Source organism: Danio rerio, chromosome 24, assembly GCF_049306965.1.
Source record: "Danio rerio strain Tuebingen ecotype United States chromosome 24, GRCz12tu, whole genome shotgun sequence".
NCBI lineage: Eukaryota > Metazoa > Chordata > Actinopteri > Cypriniformes > Danionidae > Danio > Danio rerio.
Window position 1 is genome coordinate 3,825,948 of NC_133199.1, and position 16,747 is coordinate 3,842,694.

The window sequence follows — 16,747 nt, forward strand, 5'->3', positions numbered from 1 at the left end:
TCTGCTCCGCGCGCTTAGCCTCAGATCAACTGCGTCTCTGCCTTGTTTACTATTTCTCCGAGTGTCATTCACAGGCCCACAGACGCCATCCAACAATGATACGTTCTCACTAGCAATCCCTCATCTCGCCTGTTTTTTTTGACTGTCTAACACGTCTCTCTCTCTCTCTCTCTCTGGCTTTCTCCAGGCAGTTTTCTCACATTCTCATAGCTAACACTTCTCAGTTATGGCTTGCCATCCATACTGTATAATACAATATCATCCCATGTTTAAAAGAAACAGATACGCAATCTGTATTGAATCCATCTGTTGCAGTTTGTCTGTTTTTTTTTCATTAAAACATCCAAAAACCAACAGAACAGTGTTGAATTTGGTAATCCAAATGTGTCAAATGATGTTTAAATGCAGACAGATAAGCAGTTTTAACTCGTGAGATGGTGTGTGTTGTTGTGAGTTAATGCTAATGACGTCACACACCCTCGATTTTCGTGTTGGTGTTTTATTAGACTGCACAGTAGATGATGGTATTTTCTGAAATCGCATACTTTCATAATATATCAGTATGCGAGCCGAGTAGTACGTCTGAATTCATAGAATTCGAAAAACAGTATGCGAGAAGTACTTGGATGGCCTATTACATCCGACGAGATTATGAAGTGCGCATCTGATGGACGCTACATTATCCCATGATGCCACGTGAAAGTTTTCATGAATGGAAGCAACGCAGCTGGCGCAGGTAGGTCAGATGTAGTTTGTCTGAGTTACATTCATACTCGCATTTATACTGTATATAACGTACGTTTCTAACGGTCCTGTAGTAAGTTTACATTCAAATGTAGTACCTACTGAGTAATAGGCAATTTTTGACGCAGGCAGTATCTAGTATTATAAAACAGTGCTGATCTTCTTCATGTGATCACATGAGGAGGAACCAAAAGTTGTGGCCTGTGGTGTAATAAAAGCTCTGCTGATTTCGTGCCGTGTCACGAAAAAATAAATACAATTATTTACACATATGCACGTAACAATCTCAAATAAGATTATTTTATGCTTGCTTAGCTAATAATTAACAATCAATAATTGATTATCTTTTATTAATGTTAGTTAATATAAATACAACTACAAAAATATATATAATACAATAATAAAAATACAACTGTTTACTGTTAGTTAATTTAAGCCCAGCTCCACTAAATACATTTTAAAATGTAATTGTATTAGTAAACACTAAAACGTACATTAATATTAGGTTATTAAATTCATAGTTATTTATTGTTATTGCAGTAACTGTTTACAATAGGTTGACATCAGTTATGATAGTTAGCATATTTACTAAACAGAAAAATGCAGGGTTCCACACAATTCGTTTGTGCTGTCCTATCACAAATCGATAAAGTTAACTTAATCGATAAAGTTAACTTAAGCTCATTTTAAATTAGTATGAACAACCAAGAAAACATATATATATTAGGGTTGGGCATCTAAGCTATAATGCCGATCCGATACGCATCTCGATACAAAGAATACGATCCGATATATTAGCGATACATTTGTGACATATTGCGATGCGACACGATACGATTCACACCCATATCACGATACGATGCGATAATTCAGCACTAACTAATTAGATCAAGTTTATGAGATTATGTGAAAGAGGATGCTGTGCCATTGAATGAGTTTGATTGATTATTTATTAACCAAGCAAAACCAAGACTTTTTTTACAAACTGGCTTTTCTCTCAGAGCCAGAGTGTCAGTTTACAGTAGAGGGCCATTTTAAAACATATAGCACATATTATTTAAGTATTTTCAAGATAAACAGAATGTATAAGTGCAATATATATTAAAATATATATATTTGCACTCTTTCAACATAAAGGTTGAGCATTGCACAACAAGAATTGTGATTTAACTTTTCAACTATGAAAACAAGTTTTACAAAGATATATTTTGCCACTGAATATTCAAAACTTAAGGTCGTGAACTAGCAGTGTTATGCTGCTTTGAAACATCACTGTCACTGTAAACAACAGGCTAATAAAAATATAACAAACCAGCAATCTTCTTGCTGTGAGGTGGTCAAACTACCCACTGTGCCACCGTGACGCCCATTATTTTTATCATTATTATTATTAATATTATTATTATTGTAATTAAATAAAAATTAACAGGAGGAGGTGTTCAAAACCTTCGTTCTCCGTGACACTAGGCTGAATATCTTTGCAGATGAACAGGGCCGGCACGTCCATAGAGGCGACCTAGGCGGCCGCCTAGGGCGGAAGTATAGAGAGGGCGGCGTCCGCAACACCCCCCCTTACCACCCGCATCCTCAGTTATGTCCGCGACACCTACATCAGCGCCCGCTTGTCCTCAGTTATATCCGCGCATAGGGTGGCAGAATAGAGGTCCGCGACACCCACGTCCTCAGTTATATCCGCGCATAGGGCGGAAGAATAGAGGTCCGCGACACACGCGCGTCCTCAGTTATATCCGCACATAGGGCGGAAGAATAGAGGTCCGCGACACACGCGCGTCCTCAGTTATATCCGCGCATAGGGCGGCAGAACAGAGGTCCACTGGAAGATGGAGCTTTCACAACAACACAGTGGCGCCGCTTCAAGTGAGATTTCAGATTAGTCGTACTGCCCGCGTATTTTACAGATGCGCGGCACACTTTTGCAAATTGCATCTGTCCTGTCATGTCGTCCATCCTTAAATCCATAATGTTACCATACTTTAGATTTAAAACTCAGTGGGGAATAAAATGTTTGTTTTGCTTCTCGCGCTTTCTGAGGGCGCACCACTAGCTTCATCCGCACACCTGATACAGTTGTAGTGTAAGTGTACACATCCGCAAATCCGTTGCTAAGGCTTACTTTAAGTAGGTCGATTAAATTATGCGCCAAAAACAGGTTGACAACACTTGTTAATAAATAAAAAATACATTCTATATTAAAAATATAAGCTGTATCTTGGAAAAACCGATGCATCTCGCAAAAACCGATGCATCTCGATTTGCTTCCAAAATTTCATTCATCCTCTGCTGCTCTACCGATGCACTCGCATCGTGCACGCGCATGACCGCGTATCGATACATATCGGTTAATCTTCCCATCCCTAATATATATACATATATATATATACACACACAGTTAAAGTCAGAATTATTAGCCCCACTTTTAATTTTTTTCTCTTGTTATTATTTGCAAAAAGGTCTTTAAAAGGGCAAGGAAATTTTCACAGTGTGTCTGATCATATTTTTTCTTCTGGAGAAAGTCTTGTTTGTCGGTTTGAATAAAAGCAGTTATTAATTTTTTTTAAACACCATTTTAAGGACAAAATTATATTCCCTTTAAGCAATTTATTTTCCAATAGTCAACAGAAAAAACCATCGTTATACAATAACTTGCATAATTACCCTAACCTGCCCAGTTAACCTAATTAACCTAGTTAAGCCTTTAAATGTCACTTTAAGCTGTATAGAAGTGTCTTGAAAAATATCTAGTCGAATATTATTTACTGTCATCATGGCAAAGATAAAATAAATCAGTTATTAGAAATGAGTTATTAAAACTAAACAGAAAACTACTCAGCTAAACAGAAATTGGTGAAAAAAATAAACAAGGGGTCTAATAATTCAGGGGGTTCAATAATATATATATATATATATATATATATATATATATATATATATATATATGTGTGTGTGTGTGTGTGTGTGTGTGTGTGTGTGTGTGTGTGTGTGTGTGTGTATTTTTTTTTATGTTATAGCTCTTGTTAACTAATGCTCAGTTTTGGCACCAATGATTTGCTAAAATCATCTTGTGCTTTAAAGCAAAGAGCAATCTGTTGTATTCCTGAAAAGCGACTGAAAGTGCTTTATTTCCCTGTGCTGAAGCTGTCAGGATTATTCCCAGATTCGTCTCTGTCAGTCAGTGTTTTCATTTATGAGTCCCTCTGTCCTCGTTCTCTTCGCATGCACCGTGAGCTTGTTTTCTCTTTATGTCGCAATAACCATCTGCATCTATTTCACTCACCGTCTGTATAGCTTTCGCCACAGATATGTCTTCAATTACGGCCGCATTTATGTCACAGCAGATGATTTTTATTAAAAGATCACATAAATTCCGGGAAACTAGAAATTAAGTTTTAAAGTGGCAGTTTATGAAAATTAATAATAAATTCTGACATCATTTAGGGAAGTGGGTGGGCAGGTCAATCAGTGCTTTTGAAAACACTATCGGTTGGGTTTAGGGATGGAGGAGGGTGGGTCGGTCAGTCAGTCGACAGCAGCCTCTGGTGGGAAAAAAAAAAACATACCTCCTGGGACGTATTTAGCGCTCTTCACAAATGTATATAGGAGTACATATTCAGAAAGAGCCTGGGTTATCAAATAGCATATTAGATGTTCCTTGACCATTCAAAGAGGCCAAACTTCCCAGACCTTAAAGCTTCGAGAGACTACTGTTTTCTTAATTTGCAGCAAGTTTGAGCTCTCTCGGCCACCATACATAAGAATCAATATTGAACAAATACTATGGAAGTCAATGGTTACATGTTTTCAGCATTCTTCAAAATATCTTCTTTTGTGCGTTTCATTTATTCATTAATTTTCCATCAGCTTAGTCTCTATTTTCAGAGACGGCCACAGCAGAATGAACCGCCAATTATTCCAGCATATATTTTACATGGCGGATGGCTTCCAGCAAGTAAGTATTGGGAAACACCCATACATACTCACTCACACATACAAACACACACACACTCATACACTACATGCAAATTAGCTTTCCCAATTTTGCTATAGCACGTCTTTTGGACTGTGGTGGAAACCAGAGCACCTGGAGGAAACCCATGCCAACACAGGGGGAACATGCAAACTCCACACAGAAATGCCAACTGGCCCAGCGAAGACTCGAACCAGTGACCTTCTTGCTGTGAGGTGACAGTGCTAACCACTGAGCCACCGTGCTGGCCCCCTTTTGTGCGTTTAACAACTCATAATGGGTTGAAGGGAAAATAAATGATACAAATTTTGGATGATGTATCCCTTTAATGCTTTGTTAATAGCGTGAATTAAGTGACCTTTGTTTTCCTCTTTAGAAGAAACAATGACACAATTCTGTTGTGATATATGCATGTGCGCTGCTGGATTTAACAAACAAACAAACTAGTGAACAGTGTATTATATGAGTATATACTTAAATCCGCAAGGGCTACAGTATCTCGACTGTATTTCCTCCGAGCCAATCTCAATCATTAGCGTTTGTTGTGATGACGCGAGCGGTTTCTCCAGTGTGTTATCTCTGTTGTCGGGCTGGAATGAGTGAATGAGTGAATGAGTGGGCCTCTGGGCTACACTGGTCCAGATGGGGTGCTTGTTTCCTTTTTTTTAGGGTTTTTTTTTTTTCTTCTGACGGCTGTTCCGAACCACGGCGCCCACCACATCTGTTATGCAGCGCAAAGCATCTTCTCACTAATTTGTTTGTCAGTACATATTGAAGGCACGATCTGTCATTCTGCCATGCTTTGGTTGCGCCGTGATGTCTGTAGACATGGCTAGTCATAAGTTTCAGACGCCGCTCGCCAGGGACCTGCTCTCTGAGAGAACAGAAATAAAAAAAAAAAACAGCACTTCATAAAGGACGTCATTCCCATAGTGCGGTCCCCCCAGCGTTTAGCCAGACAACGATATTAGAGACAATTTGGAAATAAGCCGGTTCATGCTTTGATAAGATTAATTTTGGTAATGGCTACTATTAATGTGCTCAGAGGAAAACGCCTGACCTCTTTAAAACCCTTTTTCTGACATTAAAGGACATGGAATGTACAGTTCAAGGCAGAAATATTAGCCCTTACACCCATACACTCTTGCATACTTAAACACACTCATACTCTACGGCCATTTTAGTTTGTCCTATTCACCTTTAGCGCATGTGTTTGGACTGTGGGGGAAACCAGAGCACCCAGAGGAAACCCATGTAAACACGAGGAGAACATGTAAACGGCACACAGAAACGCCAACTGGCCGAGCCAAGACTTGAACCAGCGACCTTCTTGCTGTGAGGCGACAATGCTAACCACTGAGCCACTGTGTAACCCCTGAGGGCTAATCATTTTCAGATAAAGAATGAACCATTTGGTGGAAAAACTGCAATATTGTTGCGTATCGGATGACAAAACATTTGACTCTAAATGTGTGTGTGTGTGTGTTTAGAGCACAGATAAAGTGTTTAAACGGTCACTCGCTCCGCAGTTGCTGGCTCTCTCCAGCCCGGCTCCTGTTTTCCCTTGCTTTTCCCAATCCCAGAGCAAAATTGCGATAAATGCAAACTGACAGTTCATAATATCCCATTTCCAATCGCATGCAGTGCGCTAAGTGCATTTCTGAGTCAATTAAAAGAAGTGTTTGATGTTGATACATTGAGACTTTTAAATTATGGGGCGGCCCATATACTGTACTGTATGTAGATTCCTGCGTAAAAAGGCACCGATAAACACCAGAGAGAAACTGGGAGGCTTGTGGCTTCCTAAGTCATAAAATAATAATAATAATTAGGCACACTGTAAAAAAAAAGTGCTTTCAAGACATTCATTCATTCATTTTCGGCTTAGTCCATTTATTAATTATGAACTGCCGACTTATATAGAATTTTTTTTCACACAGCAGATGCCATTCTCAACCCTGGGAAACACCCATACACTCTTGCATTCACACACACACATTATGGCCAAATAAGCCTACCCAAAACCCACACCAACACGGGGAGAACATGCAAACTCCACACAGAAATACCAACTGACCCAGCCGGGGCTCGAACCAGCGACCTTCTTTCTATGAGACGATCGCGCTAACCACTGTACCACTGTGATGCCCGCTTTCAGGACATTCATTGTAATAATAAATAACAACATTAAATATTTTGAAAAATAATTACAGTGACAACTGTAATTATGGGATGGCATTTATATATATGTGTGTATATATATATATATATATATATATATATATATATATATATATATATATATATATATATATATATATATATATATATATATATATAAATATACACACACACACACACATTATATTATAATGATAGAAAATGGGAATAAATTTGCTAAAATATTGTCAAATCTGATATTTTATCAGAGAAAATCAAATCTGAGAAACTTTTGTAAATGCTTATTTTGACAATTGTCAGTAAATTATTACAGTAAATTAATATATTTCATTAATTATATAGCACTGTGATACCATAAAATTACATACATTGTTGTATACAGTACATCAGCTGAAGAATACTTTTGAAAAAAATCTGTTCACTTTATATTAACCAAAAGTCTTTATTTTTTATGCAATATTTATGTTTTTTATATTCCCTCACAAATATATTGTGCTGCTAAATCTCCCTCTTTTCATGATGTACAAAAAACGTGACATATTAAGAGAGGTTTGGAAAAACTGACCTTTCCAATGTGCTTGTACTATTAATTGAAGACAATCTGCATGTGGAAAAAGCAAAATACTGGATAAACGACAAGTTATTGAGGATCTGAAATAGCTATGGCATTAACTAAAATTAATCTGCTTCCTCTAAATGCAACAAAAATAATCCCTAATGCGTTCATCAAAGGACACAGGAAACATACTAATGTCTAAGTGATTCACTGGAGTACATGTCTGAAACATTTTGGAAAACATGAATATTCATATTTCAACATGTAGGAAACTAATAATGTACACCAATAACATCCTCCTGGATGTACTTTATCCCTAAGACATTGATTTTAGCTCTGTTTGTGTACACTAGTCTCTAATGATTTTGAATTTTATTGAAAAGAGCTGCATAACTATCCTTCTACACTTTTTTTTAGACCTACTGCGCCCCTAAAGACAGTTTTGAAAGATTAAAACAAAGCTAATTATAACTACTAATCTATTTCAATATATGGCCTTACATAAGGAAGATCAAATGGCATCTGTTTGTGCGGTGAGGCTGAAGGATGTAATAACAGTGTACACTAAAAGCGCAGTGGTTTTATTCACTAATTCACCTGAATGCCTCAGCAAATTGGGCATCAGGTGCGTGAAACACACCAGCATCTGAACCATGAATCTGTGCAAGGCCTGAAACACAGACGATAATCATTCCAGCTTTGTCATCTCTGAAAGAATCAGACAGCAAGTCATAACATACAGAGTGCTACAGATGGGTTTTGGAAGTAAAATCTTATTCATTGTCTGAATAAAACGAACTGAAATTTAACAATGCTCAATAACCACTTGTAGACTTTTTGAGCTCTGAGGCTGTTCACTTCAGACTAGGTTTATTGGAGTGTCTCAGCCTACATTTTCGCAAAACATAAAATATGTTGGGTAGGCTAAGTTCAAATGTACGTTTCCGTACACACTATTAATTTTATATCATTGTGAAATATAATCTATTTTCATTACTTATATTTTAAACGAGTTTTTTTTAATTATGTTTTTTTTTACTAAATAGCATAGCATTTCAATAATAAGCAATTGGCCATTCATGCCATTAAAATAAAATAAAACTGAATAAAAAAATTAAGTTAATGATGATGATGATGATGATAATAATAATAATAATAATGAATTAATTTAAAATAATAAAGAAATTAAATTTGAAAATAAAATAAAAAATAAATTAAAATAAATAATATAATAACAATAATAAATAAATAAAATATATAAATAATAAAATAAAATAACATTTAAAAATAAATAATGAATAAAATATATAAATAATAAAATTAAATTAAAAATAAATTATATATATATATATATATATATATATATATATATATATATATATATATATATATATATAAAGTAATAATAATAAAAATATAATAGTTATAATAATAATAATAAATAAATAAATTAAAAAATATATAAATAATACAATAAAATAAAATGTAAAAAATAAATAATAATAATAATAATAATAATAAATAAAATATATAAATAATAAAATAAAATAAAAAATTATATATATATATATATATATATATATATATATATATATATATATATATATATATATATATATATATATATATACACACACACACACACACACACACACACACACACACACACACACACACACACACACACGCACACAATAAAATAAGTAATAATAATAAAATAATATATAATAAAACAATTTCCAAAATTCAAGAAGGTTCAGTCATACTCAAGCTAAACTGCCTTGGAGTTAGAAGAGCAAGATCTCAGTTGCATACTTTATTATAGAGTCGAACCAACTAAATCACACTCCAGTATGACTCAAGCAAATACCAATGCGATGAAAAACCAAGACAGATTTAGCCAGTGTCTTCTGAATAATAAAACTGCAGCAGCTCCATATGAAGACATGTTAAAAGGCTTTCTCTGTTCTTTCCTCCGGGTCCAATTCTTGATGCAAAACACACACACACACACACACACAAGTTTGCTCTAAAAAAGCCCACAGTTGCGTCTCAAAACACACAGGTGGCTATTAGGTTATAACAATCCCCTAATGCTTCATAATGCACTCCATAATGTCTTATTCGCATGACGTCTCTAAACTCAGCCACCCGAAATGTGTTGTAGTGGAATTTAAAACAAGCTAAAATGCTAGTCTTTTAATGATAATATTGGCAAATTATCGCACCGGCCTTTTTTCTGCTGATATCAAAGCCCTTGTGATGTCTAAATGTGTTTTTGGAAGTCATCAGCAGTCATAGAGCGGCGCGGCGCCATTAGCAGAGCCTGAAGAAGAGCAAAGGGCCTCATTTTCTACAGTTCTTTCACTTTGATTGTGGAACACCTGACTTATGTTTGCTCTCATCTCTGTCTTCCTTTGAAAGCAAAAGCGCTATTTTCAGAAGTCCTCAAATCATTGGGCTACATTAAGAAGAGTGAAACCACGTGAAGAGCTCTCTGTTTCCACGCGTCACGCCTGCAGACGCGGATCAGAAACACACTCTCGAGGGCACACTTAGTTTTGGTTTGTCGCAACAAGCTGGTATTTTAAGCTCGGGGTCATGAAGAGATGCTGTTGTTGCTTTCCGGCAGAGCTGGGAAAAGGAGTGTGCGCGCAAATGCTTCTGGACAAGTTGCCGTAATTGCATTCAAAAGCAAGATGAATCTTAAGGCCACTCACAATCAGCAAATTATAGCGAACAGCGCGGGCCGATGAAATAAACATGGATCTTTGGATGGCTTCTGTTTTTAATGCTTTTTTTTTTTTTTTTGATGGCATTTGGTGTTTTGCATTTTGTTAGCTTTAGGATAGCGAAGCAGACGAGATGCAGGCTCTAATTTTCAGCGGTGGCTTTTTTCGTCCTCAAATCCACATCATCTGATATTAATTCGCTGCATCCCGCTTGGTTCCACAACAGGATCTGCATAAAAGCAGAGGGAATTAAATCCACGTGAAATTGACCCTTCTTAATACACGTTCCTAATCTTATTGTGCAAGACTCATCAGTGTACGCTCCTTCAAAGAAAAATAAACTGTTTTTTTTTTACACAATCCAGTCCATTTCCAATGGATTAAATCCAGTCCTGCATTTCAGTTTCTTATTAAAGGAGCTATATGAAAGAATTTTCAAATATTAATCAATATTTATATTGACAATACATACACAGCTTGTACTTGAATCAATGAACATTACACAACTTCATTCAATCATTTTCCTTCGAATTAATCTCTTATTTCTCAGGGGTCGCCCAGATAAAACCCACATCAACACAGGGAGAACATGCAAACTCCACACAGAAATGGCAACTGGCCCAGTCACTGGGCTGCCAGACATTATAAAACTTGTACTTTTAAATTCATTCATTCATTTTCGGCTTAGTCCCTTTTCTAATCTGTGGTCGCCACAGCAGAATGAACCACCAACAGCATATGTTTCACGCAGAGGATGCCCCTCCAGCTAAAATCCATCACAGGAAATCACCCACACTCACATTCAGACATACTCACCGGACAATTTAGCTTACCCAATTCACCTATAGCGCATGTGTTTGGACTGTGGGGGAAAGCGAAGCACCTGGAGGAAACCCACGTGAACACAGAAAGAACATGCAAACTCCACACAGAAATGCCAACTGACTGAGCCGAGGCTCGAACCAGCTACCTTCTTTCTGTAAGGCGATCGTGCTACCCACTGCGCCACCGTGACGCCCTGTACTATTAACTATAATACTATAAATGTTATAAAACTTCCATGTTCAGTCTCTGAAAGCTTGAACACTCACATAAAAAGGTATACAAAAGCTGTCACTGGGGTGGTTTCCTTTCAAAAAGTACATTTATAGGATCACATATGCACTTTAAAGGTATATAATTAAACATAAAAATCACAAATTTATGCCACGTAATACCTTAAAGCAGGGGTCACCAATCTCGGTCCTGGAGGGCCGGTGTCCCTGCAGGGTTTAGCTCCAACTTGCTTCAACACACCTGCCTGGATGTTTCAAGTATACCTAGTAAGAGCTTGATTAGCTTGTTCAGGTGTGTTTGATTAGGGTTGGAGCTAAAATCTGCAGGACACCGGCCCTCCAAGAACAAGTTTAGTGACCACTGCCTTAAAGTAAAATAACAAAATTGTATTATTAAGGTATACTGTAAAAAATGCTGGGTTCCACACAAATCCATCATGTTTTCCCAACACAAATCTATTAAGTAAGCTTAATCGTTTTTACAAATCCGTCCGTCCGTCAGTCAGTCAGTCAGTCAGTCTGTCGACAGCGGCCTCTGGTGGATTTACGTGAGAACAGCAGGTGCGAATGGTACACACAAGAGAAATTTAAGATCTCAAAAAGCGGAAACAGTGGTCTCTAGTGGATCGGCAAAAAACAAAAACTGCAAAAAACCTACGTCCTGTGATGTATTTAGCTCTCTCCAGAAATGTAAACCAGGTTACGCATCTATAATGAGATTGTTTTTTTTTTTTTTGTGTACCAATGTACCAAGTTCAGACTACTCAAATAATTTGAGGAAAGTGACAGCATCTTAATCGCCTAAAAGTCTTATTTCTTGAGCCGGGAATCGAACTCTGGTCAACTTTTATAGCAAGCATTTTATTTTAGTTGTAAATTTAAACAAGATTCTGTAAATGAGATCTAAACTAAGCAGAATTGGTGAGGAAGAAAATGGTTTTCGCTTACAACGAGTAAACAAGTGAACAATCCTGTGCTTGTGGACATTTCGGTAACACTTTAGTTTAGGTCACAATTCACACTATTAACTAACCATTAACTAACACTACTAGCTTAATAAACTACTAATTAGCTGTTTATTGATAGCTAGTAAGGTAGAAGTTGGGTTTAGGTTTTGGTAAGATGCAGAATGAGATCATCCTAATGAACAGTTAAAATCATAATAATAGGCTGGTAATAACCCGATAGTTAACAGCATGACCTAAACCAAACTGTTACTGACATGTCTTTATGCACATAGAAGAGAACAATCCTGTTTCCAGTGTAAGCTGACCATGGATTTCAACAGGAAAGATATTCATATCCAATTAAATGCTACACAAAAGGCACATGTACGGATGTCCCATGGGCAGTGTCACCACACAGCAACATCACTTTTTCCAGCACAGAGGACATTTCCTCTCCTGTCTCACTCTATTTGACCTCTATAAATGTAGTCAGTGGTCTCTTTAACCCCGGAACAGTCTGATTTATGGTAGTCTGCACCTCTATTCCTCCCATGGGAGTATGATAAGAAAAAAAAAGGGGAATTTATACTGCTTCGCCAACAAACCATCACTCCTCTACAACCTGCCATTTAAATAAAGCACTAGTGTTCAGTCAATAGACACCATATTTAAACATCATCAAATACTAAGTTCTATTAAAATGATAATATGTCTTTGACTTGTTTCTAGCCGGTATTAACATGCATTTTCAGTGAACAGAACAGAACTGATGAGCAGACATGCATTACTCTTTCCGCCTGATATTAATGTGTTTATATAATATATAAATATTCATTCATTCATTTTCCTTCGACTTTATTCATGAACTTTATTCATGCCTTTATTCATGAATGAACCACTAAACATCTCGCTTAATGTGTGTCCTATTAGTAACCATCTCTCCCTAAGTGAGAAGCAGCCACAATGCTGATGCCTATATGTAACTCCGCCTTCTTTTGATTTGGATCGAAGCCCAGAAGGTTAAATTTCAAAGAGTTATAAAACATTATCTGTCTGTTATTTGGAGCTGAAACTCCACATACACACTCTAGGGACATCAGAGATTTAATTTATGTCTTACAAAAACGGGCATAACAGGACACCTTTAAAGAAAGCTTTCATTGTGCTTTCTTTTAGTCTGAACATTTTAGAAAGTTTTAAACAATATAAGCAGAAATAAGAATTATTTTCAGTCTTTAAAGGTGCTGTATGTAAGTTTTTGACGATAGTAAAAAAAACGATAGTATGTTTGCAGATATTTAAGGAACATGCTAAGTGAAGAACTAAAATACAATGCTGAAGTCAGATATTCTGCTTTGAAAATGTTTGTTACGTGCTAAAACGGCTGTCTTTGTTTTGGTTATTGAACCCGGCCAATGCCGTTTTAGCCAATTTTATTTCAGCACCCCGGGTTGCCTTGGTGAAAAACAGCATGATTGATTCATTTAGTCCGGAAGGCTCTCAAAGTATGAGTGAGGGAAAAGCAACCTCCGATGGACAGTAGTAGCCTCCGAAATGAGACGCAGATTCAGAGTTCCATTTGAGGTGGTTATTAATTAGCATATAATATAAATATTACGAATGTAAACATTTGGTGAGCATGTTATATTGTAACCCCATTTCCTAACAAGCAAGTGAGCTGTTTGCACCTGACGAAACATGGCAGAAATGTAAATAGCCATTAAGAAACACAGAATAGTGCACTCACTGCACCTCCACCAAAATGGTAACGTTTATAATCTAATTAATACATACTAAACCTGATGTGTGTTGGTTTACACTGAGTCATGGTTTTAAAGTTTAATTTCAAGCAGTTTATTTTATCTTCAGGATCTGAGGTGAACTATCTGCTGCTTCTTTCAATAGTATGACAATAAATGACACGTGAAATAGTGTTCAAACTCGCCAAAATTAACATTTACCACTGAATAAAGCACACGAGGTGTACCTGTTGTTCAGCTGCAAGAAATAAAAGCCGTTTCTAGCCATTTTAGCTGTTGGTTAAAACAACATGTAAAATATTTCTACTATCTCGTGCCATTGATTTATAAAACACTACTTAAATCAGCCTTTAGGCTCAATAGTCAGGCTCACTCCTGTTAATGTTGTCAATCTGGCAACCTGTGCTTGCATGTGTTTTGATCCAGGTGAGCAATACCTAGTTTAACCTAGGCATAGGAGGGTTTTCAAGGTATACAGAGATTTGCAAAAGTCAAGGTTTTAAAACAGGCAAAATTTTTCTGTGATACCGCTCCTAAGGTATGTGCAATAATTTTTATTTACATTTTTTTTTTGTTTTTTAGCACAACAGTATCTCCAGCAGAAAGAAAAATATCTAAAGATGTTGTTTTAAATTGTAATGAAATCAGTGTTTTTGAAACAAATGAAGACAGCAGAAGTCATCAATTTGTTTTTATTATTCAGCCTGACATGTTTACTGCTCCAAAATATGATATATGTTTCAACTTATAAATATATTGTTTTCAAAGGTGAAAAAAGTTTTTTACCCGGAGTTTTTTTTTTTTTTAGGTTTTTTGTTTTTTTTACCCAGACATTTAAAATTATTTATTTTAGAGCAGTAATCATGATACCATGAAACCGTGATATTTTTATCCAAGGTTATAATACCGTCAGAATCATATAACGGCCCATGCATAGTTCAACCACTGGGTGTCAAACTTACATCCTGCACCTTTAAAGAAGAACAAAAACAACAACAAACCCCTTCGGTCACAAAACACCACCATAACAGAAATATTTACATTCATAAACGTATTAACTGTAGATCTGTTCAATGAGGCTGTATAAAAAAGCAAAACAAATGACATTTTAAATGAGTTTGCAAAACGACTCACTACAGCGGTGGTTTCTGAAACGGCAAAAGTTACATTTCCAACGGGGATGTTTTGTTAGGAGAAATTGAATTACACGAATTTCCATGTTTGCTGAGATAATCCCATTCCGCTGATTGTCACACCTGGGTACAATATGCAAATGAGCAGCCTCCGCATAAAACAGTAGCAAATGAGTAATAACCATCATTCCCTAACATTGGGTCCATAATCATTGACAAGTGCTTCACACTGCAGTCACTCTATTTCACAGTAATGGTGGCGCACATCAATTTGCTTTCATTGTGCTTTCTTTCAGTCGGAACATTTCAGAAAGCATATTAACATGGTGTTAAACAGTCACAATGACCTTGTTTCCTATATGCTATATTTTACAAAAAAATAAAATAAAATAAATATAATATATAAATATATATTAGAAATTATTTATGTTAGTTTTGTCCACTTACGGGCCACTTTATTAGGTACACCTGTCCAATCGCTTGTTAACGGAAATTTCTAATTAGCCACTCAATGCATTTGGGCATGTAGACACGGTCAAGGTGATCTGCTGCAGTTCAAACCAAGCATCAGTGAGCGGCAGTTCTGTGGGTGCAAATGCTTTGTTGATGAGGTCAGAGGAGAATGGCCAGACTGGTACAAGCTGATAGAAACTCAACAGTAACTCGAATAACCACTCGTTACAACCGAGGCCTGCAGAAGAGCATCTCGAAACAAACAATACGTCCAACTTGAGACAGATGGGCTACAGTAGCAGAAGACCACACCGGGTGCCACTCCTGTCAGCTAAGAACAGAGCTCAATTCAATAGAGCACCTTTGGGATGTGGTGGAAGGGGAGATTTGCATTATGAATGTGCAGCCGACAAATCTGCAGCAACTGTGTGATGCTATCATGTCAATATGGAGCAAACTCTCTGAGGAATATGTCCTTTACCTTGGTGAATCAATGCTACGAAGCAGTAAGGCAGTTCTGAAGGCAAAAGGGGGTCCGGTACTAGTCTGGAAATGTATTTGAATGTCAATCCATACAATCTATGACACAGTACTTGCAGGTTAAGTGTTAAAGACTAGAAAAGTCTAGAAAAGTTACTTTTTGGTTCTATAAATTATAAAACCCATTAGGCTGAATGCATCACTCCATGCAGACTGGGACCTGATTTACAGACATCTAACTTGGAACAAGCTTATAATGCATTAAGGCATATTGACGATTCTACCAATGTCTCCTTATGGCACATAAAGATAAACACCCAGGGTATTTTAGACCCCCAGCAAACCTTTTAGGTGTAAAACCAGAGTTTTAGGTCTCCAGATAAACACAGAGAGGCCGTGTCTTAAGAAGGTCCCTATTCCCCGACTCATTTCCCATCATTAATCTCAGTGAGAGGCTGAGGAGGGACTACCCCGTGTGGCCTCAGGTATGGCATTTTAACAGATGACTATGTGCCAGCAGAAGGGCCCTTCCTAGTTTTTTGGTTCCTGGACCCAATGATTCCAATTTTGGTGTCAATGAAAGCAGCGATTTATCATCCAGCGTATTACTTAGTGTGGCGGTTGGAGGTGGCCATTCATCTCCCTCACTGCCAGGCCCGGGCCAAAAAGACGCAAACCCAGCAAACAACCACACCAACCTCTCGCTGCACCCACACACCCC

General features: G+C 36.9%; 1 protein-coding gene across 10 annotated transcripts in view; it reads right to left on the reverse strand.

Annotated features, from left to right (window-relative positions):
- adarb2 (adenosine deaminase RNA specific B2 (inactive)) overlaps positions 1 to 16,747 on the reverse strand; it is a 597,874-nt gene that overhangs the window by 101,679 nt on the left and 479,448 nt on the right. The window lies entirely within an intron of this gene.